This window comes from Lactuca virosa, chromosome 8 (genome assembly GCF_052849685.1).
Source record: "Lactuca virosa cultivar CGN04683 chromosome 8, Lactuca_virosa_CGN04683_v6, whole genome shotgun sequence".
Classification (NCBI taxonomy): Eukaryota; Viridiplantae; Streptophyta; class Magnoliopsida; order Asterales; family Asteraceae; genus Lactuca; species Lactuca virosa.
The window spans coordinates 2,166,329-2,173,521 of record NC_136433.1 but is presented as its reverse complement, the minus strand read 5'-3'; positions in this window follow the sequence as shown (position 1 = coordinate 2,173,521).

The window sequence follows — 7,193 nt, the reverse complement described above, 5'->3', positions numbered from 1 at the left end:
GTGAGGTGAGTCTTCTCACTGTATCTATGGGTCGAATGCATCAATATCGGCCCATTGTTGTGTTATTTAGGATGATAGCTGTTATGTGGCTTATATGTGTTTATATGATGGGTTGAAATAGACCCCAGGGCGGGGCCCATTATCATATGTTCGGGTTGAAAGATACCCCAGGGCGGGCCTATATGTTCTGAACGGGTTGAAATACACCCCAAGGCAGGACCCATATGTGTATATCGGGTTGGATTATACCCCAGGGTTAAGCCCAGTTGTATGTTTTTGTAACACCCCGTTTCCAAGTCAAACCCTAAAATCTGAAGACGTGTTTTAAGTATTATTTTATTCCAAAATATGAATATATTAGAAAAAAAAGGGTTAGTGAAAAAGTGAGTAACTGGCATTATAATTGGTTTTAAAGGTCTAAAGAGGGCCTTTGGGATTCGTAGTGGAAAGAATATGTGAATATATGGCTAAAGGATAACCAATTGGGCTCGTTTTGTAGTTTGTGGACTTATATTGAAAATATTTTGTAGAGGAGTGGCTAATTGGGTAATTTTGGATTTAATTTGAAAGGAAAAGAGAAGGAAGGGATGAATATGACATAATTGAGATTTCGGGGTTAAAAGGTAATTTCAGGATTAGTTTTGCAAAAGATTCTCAAAGCGGAGGGGTGGTTTGTAACTATTGGACTTAAATTGAAAAGGTTTTGAAATGATGAGGGCTGAATGGTAATATATGGATTTGATTTGAAAAGAATAACAGGAGGAGGGACTGGAAGTGTAAATCCGTGGGAAGTGTAAATGATCGGGACTTATAACTAGGGGTGAGCAAACCCAAACCAAGAAACCGAGAAACCGACGAAGCCAAAACCGAAACCGAAAAAACTGAAACCGAAGCAAAACCGACGGTTAGGGTTTGAATTTTTTAAAAACCGAAAAATCGGGTTCGGTTTCGTTTTTTACCCAGAAACCGACCCATCCAACCCGAGAAACCGACCCATGCTTAAAACCAACAAACCGCCCCAAGAAACCGACCCATCCAACCCGAGAAACCGACTCATACTTGATTGTTTTTTTGGTTTTAATAGACTATTTCGGGCTTTGGTTGTAACTTGTAATAGACTATTTGTTGTAAGACTCATGTTTTTTGAAGTATTTAACTTAAATTTGGTGTTTTTTGAAGTATTTAACTTGTTGCATCATTTATGGAAAATGGGTTAAAACCCAAAACCCATGGGTTTAAACCCAGAACCCGTGAATGTATGGGCTGAACCCAAGAAACCAAAAAACCGCCCAAACCGACCTCAGAATCCGAGAAACCGAACCGACCAGAAACCGATCCTATTGAGTTCTGAAAACCAGAAACCGACCATTTATGGGTTGGGTTGGGTTTGGGTCCAAAACCGACCCAAACCGACCCATGCACAACCCTACTTATAACTCGTCATTGCCATGCCAACCCTAACCCTAGACAATGGAACAACCGCCATCTTCATTACTCTCGTTCCAGCCGCCGCCGCTGGTTTGCCAATGGAAGCCGCCGCCACTGTGCCACTACGGGAGATGTTGAGTGCAGCTCGTATGACCGCTGGAGGCCGACGAACGAAACCTGTCCGCTGCTGGGTGGTCGTGAGCGACCGGGAATCTCCGGGTAAGGCCATCTACCATCGTTTCTTTCCTCTCCTTCGCTCTTCTCGGAGGATAGAAGTCGGGAGCGTTGATTGCTACCACCAGTGGCCCTATGGCCGCCATTTCTGCTTGTTCCAGCCTCCTCAACCACCTAGTCGGTGGTTGGGAGCTGTTGTCTCTTCTGCCGCCATCAGCCACCATGCGGAGGTGGTTGTGTGCGTGATTTACAGTGTGTATGACTGTATTTCGGAAAGATAACGCTGTGTAAATCTTTGCTTAGCCAGGAAACGAAAGGAACTCATCACCACCACCTGCTGCCGCCGTTCCACCACCTGTTGTCGCCGCTCCGCCATTGTTAACCACCATCTTGGGTGGTTGTGGACTTTCGGGTGCGTTTGGATGGATATTTGGAGTGCCTTTGGTGTTGTATTGGCCGAAGATCATAACCGCCACCACCGTGAGGTGGTGGCTGCCTCCATCTACCACCGTCGGCCACCACAAGGGTGGCTGTGTGTGTGTTTATCTATTAGTGTGTGTTTATTTTTGGGTTAAAGCATTGTAAATTATAATTAGTGAATAGTGTAATAAAGAAAACTCATAACCACCACCGTGAGGTGGTGGCTGCCGCCACCAGCCGTCGTGTTGGGTGGCGGTGTGCTTTTGCTTATGCTTAATTGCTTTTGGGATGCTTGGACAAAAATGGACTAGAACCATAACCACCACCGTGAGGTGGCCGCCGCCGCCGTGAGCCGCCATTGACCACCACTACCCGAGGTGGTAGTGCGTGGTGCCCGACTAATGAAACCCTAGTGGGTCTAATGAAACCCTAATGGGCCCAATGAAGCCCTAATTGACCTAAAAGCCCAATCATGTTACTAATGGTCTAGTAATGGGTTGGAAACCCTAATTAGGGTTTGGAAAACCCTAATGTCATGAAACCCTAATTTTGGGGATTTATCGGGACCCGCATTTGAATTAATTACTAAATTGAAAATGTTAAGTAATCATTTGCAAATTAAGCTAAGGCAATATTGGACTTAATGGATTAAGTCCTTAATGGGTTAAGTAGGAACACTTAACCCTAATCGTCATTTCATGTGAAAACCCTAATTTTACTTGGGCTTTGAGTTGGGCCTTCCTATTAGGCTTTGGTGATTGGACTATTGATGGGCTATCCAAGAACAAGTAAATGGACCAAAATAATTGGATGAGCTTTAGGATAAGGCCTATGTGAAGGTCTTGGGCCCAATTTGGAAAATTGGGCCATAGGTGGGCCATAACTGGGCCTTGAGGATTATGAGAGGTTGGACCAATTGAAATGCCAAATGTTTGGACTGGGCTAAGTGGTTGGGCCTTAGGGTAAGACCATGTAGAGGTCTGGGCCCAATTTGGAAAATTGGGCCATATGTTGGGCTTTGGTCCATTGGTTGATTATTAGGCCTTTGGAGTGTGAGTTGGACCTTAGGCTTGGAACCCAATTATTAATTGGGTGTTGTTTTGATGTTCACAGCTCGGGAATCTGTCAACTAGCAGCTGGAGTTTTATCCGTGGGACTTCAGCAGTATGAGGTGAGTTTTCCTCACTATACCCAAGGGTCTACGGCACCAAGGCCGACCCTTTTGGATTGCTATCATGATATGTTATGCTAGTATGATCTGTTAGATCAGTATCTTGGTAGATAGGATGGTATTATGCTATTATGATCTGTTAGATCAGTATCCTGCTAGATAGGATGGTATTATGCTATAATGATTTGTCAGATCAATATCCTGCTAGATAGGATGTTATTATGTTGTTATGATCCGTTAGATCGGTTTGTCTGTCTATAGACTGTTATGTGATTATCTGTTATATGTGCACATGTTTGATTGGTGGTTGAGGCTCATCTGCTTTGTGCGAGATCCAACAAACCTGGGCATTCCAACCCGATGGTTGTGGGTCGTGAGTATTCCATCCTGAGGATGATTGGACTCATATTGTGTGGGCATTCCAACCCGATGGTTGTGGGCCGTGAGTATTCCATCCCGAGGATGATTGGACTCATATTGTGTGGGCATTCCAACCCGATGGTTGTGGGCCGAGAGTATTCCATCCCGAGGATGATTGGACTCATGATGTGTGGGCATTCCAACCCGATGGTTGTGAGCCGAGGGTATACCATCCCGGGGATGACTGGGCCCAAAGTATGTTGGCATTCCAACCCGATGGTTAAGGGCATGGGGTAATCCAACCCGATGGTTGATTGGACCCATAGTATGCTGTTTGCGATTATATGTGTATTGTTGTGTATGGGTATTTCGGGGGAACTCACTAAGCTTTGTGCTTACGGTTTCAGTTTATTGTTTCAGGTGCTTCAGATATCTCGGCAAGGTGAAGGCGTGACCGTACACATCCTCGTGTTTTGGACTTATGGTTTCTGGGATACTCTGATATTAAACTATTTTGAAAACGTTTTGTAACAACTAATGGCTTTTGGATGTTTGAAAAAGTTTTAAATTGGCTTGATTTTTATGGGTGTTACAGGTTGGTATCAGAGCCTTGGTTTGAGTGAATTGGAGGAACACTCGTGTGAATCCAGTCTCAAATCGAGGAAAAGATTTTCAAAATGATTTTCAAATGGTTTTAAAATAATAAAGGAGGATGCAGAGTGTACGATCAGCCGGAGCCAGTAAGTAAACCCCAAAATACCATGCAGTTATTTGATATTGAGATATGTTAGAACAGCATGCTAGTACTAGGCTAGGGATCTTCAGGAATTACATGATAGAATTGTCTGATTGTATGATGCCTGATAGCCTAGGGTTTTTCCTTATATGAAATTGACATCATTACTGTAGTTGCTTAGTATATGCATCACGGCTGTACATAATTAACATATTATAGCCTGAGAATGTTTGGTTTGGCCTTATTTCCTTTTCTTGTTTGATGAAGGGCTTAGGGTAGGATCAGGTATTCGAAAGTCTATAGGGTCCAACGTTATATATGGTTAGCATACACGAGTGCTGCAGGGTTGGTGGAAGTTTCATGGATGGGTGGGTTGTGCGAGGTCGGTAGGGCAGTATGAGATATTTAGCATTCCTCTAGGAGTGAGGATTGAGCGCTCACCAGGTTATTGTACATTGTTAGGGCGTTGTGATGATACTTGAGACAAATATGGGTAGGTGTGGAAGGTAGTATGGGCCCGTACTACTGAAAGCACAGGACCCATACGCGTAGCAAGGAAGTCACAACCCCTGGGGTTTAGTTGGGAGTTGGTTCCCTATTATTATATGGATTATCCGAGATATCTCTGGGGTATTATCAGTATGGTGGTTACGAGACGTTTTGAGACCGGATCCGGATCAGGATCGGGAGATGGTGTAACGCCCGCAGATTCGGGCTAGTCAATTTAGAGACAATGAGCATCAAAAATGAGTTTTTGATGGAATATTATTTAGAAGGAGTAATCTTAACTAAGTTGTAGAATATGTCACCCATACATATAAAGAACGTCGAAATCCGAGTTATAACGAAGAAGTTATGACCCATCGAAGTTTCGCAATAAAACCGACACGACACTTTGAGACGTAAATAGTGAATTTACGATACAATACTTTTTAGACTTAGAGATCTAAATGAAAGTTGTAGTATACGTTAAACCGAGAGCGTGCATAAAAAGAACGCCTAAATCTGACTTCAGCTACATTATCCAACTCTAAGTAGCATTCTCGCTACTTAGAGCTGGCCCTGTTGACCGACTCTCGATAACATTCTCGCTACGCACCACTTGACAGCAGCTACATTATCCAACTTTAAGTAGCATCGCCGCTTAGCCCTCGACAGACAGCCAAGACAGTAAGGCACCAATCATCACTACAACTAGTGATGCAGCAAAGCATCAGGCGCCATTACACTTCAACACAATTTGATCACCCGGTCCAGACACATAGATTGTAGGATGCCACGCCCAATCCTACATGATCCAGCATCCTTGCGTAGAGTCGTTTGGCTTCTCAGCCCGACTCCATTATAGCGGCGATCTCCGCATACCAGGTTCAGCACCCTTGCCTTGAGTCACCTGACTTCTCATCCCGGCTCCATTATAGCGGCAAGCTCCGCATGCGAGGTTCAATACCCTTGCCTTGAGTCGCCTGGCTTCTCGGCCTGACTCCGTTATAGCGGCAAGCTCCACATGCGAGGAGTCGCCTGGCTTCTCAGTCCGACTCCATTATAGCGGTACGCTCTGCATGCGAGGTTCAGTACCCTTGACTTGAGTTGCCTGACTTCTCGAACCGACTCCATTATAGCGGCAAGCTCCGCATGCGAGGTTCAACACCCTTGCATTGAGTTTCCTGGCTTCTCAGCCCGACTCCATTATAGCGGCAAGCTCTGCATGCGAGGTTCAACACCCTTGTCTCGAGTCGCCTGGCTTCTCATTCTGACTCCATTATAGCGGCAAGCTCCGCCGGCAAAGTCTAGTACCTTTGCCTTGAGTCGCCTGACTCCCCAGCCCGGCTCCACTACAGCGGCATGCTCCGACCGACGAGGCTCAAAGGTTTGCAACCTTTGCCTACATGATTCCACGCGATGCTCTCCCGCGTGATGTATCTACGATCGCTGTCATCCAAGCCCGATCCATTCCACGCGATGATTTCCTGCATGATGTATTTACGATCGCTGGCAACCAAGCCCGATCCATTCCACGCGATGCTCTCCCGCGTGATGTATCTACGATCGCTGGCAGCCAAGCCCAATCCGTTCCATGCAATGCTTTCTGGCGTGGTATATCTACGATAGCTGGCAGCTAAGCCCGATCCATTCCACACGATGCTCTCCCGCGTGACGTATTTACTATCGTTGGCAGCTAAGCTCGATCCATTCCACGCGATGCTCTACCGTGACATCTCCATGATCGCTAACTGCTAAGCCCAATCTATTCTTCTATGTCGTGCAACATAAGTGGCGCATCGTCACGCACCATAAGTTGTGCATCACAAGCTTATTCCACACCTAACACCATGTTCTCGGTGTTTCCTCTCTCACAGTCATCATAGTTCTCTTGTGCTCGGACGATCGACGAAGCATTTTCCACATTACATTCTGCTATGGTGAGGTTACTCTCCAGCAAGAAGGTTATCACCACAGCGGCCCTGCTACATATAACCTTCCAGCATCTCCGTTGCATGGCTCTCAGAATTAGTCTCATTGCGCAACCTCTTCCTATAGCCTCGCCCTGTATCCCTCAACATCTCTGTCTCCTGGCTCTCGGCAATAGTCTCGCTGCGCTAGACCTGGCAATTTCAGACACGAAGACACGAATCTGTGAAAGACACGACACGACACGAATACACGACACGAATACATCTTAAAAATTGAGATAAAGCTTATTTCTCATCGTGTAATCGTATCGTGTCAAATTCGTGGCTAACACGTTTTCATGACACGAATACACAAATTGCCAGGTCTACGCTGCGCATCCCCTACCTACAACCCCTACTACTTATATTTTGGTCAACAACCATACGACTCATCGGTTTGGCAACATCCATCTCGGACAAAGAGTTTTTGCTACTTTTTATGCCAACAACT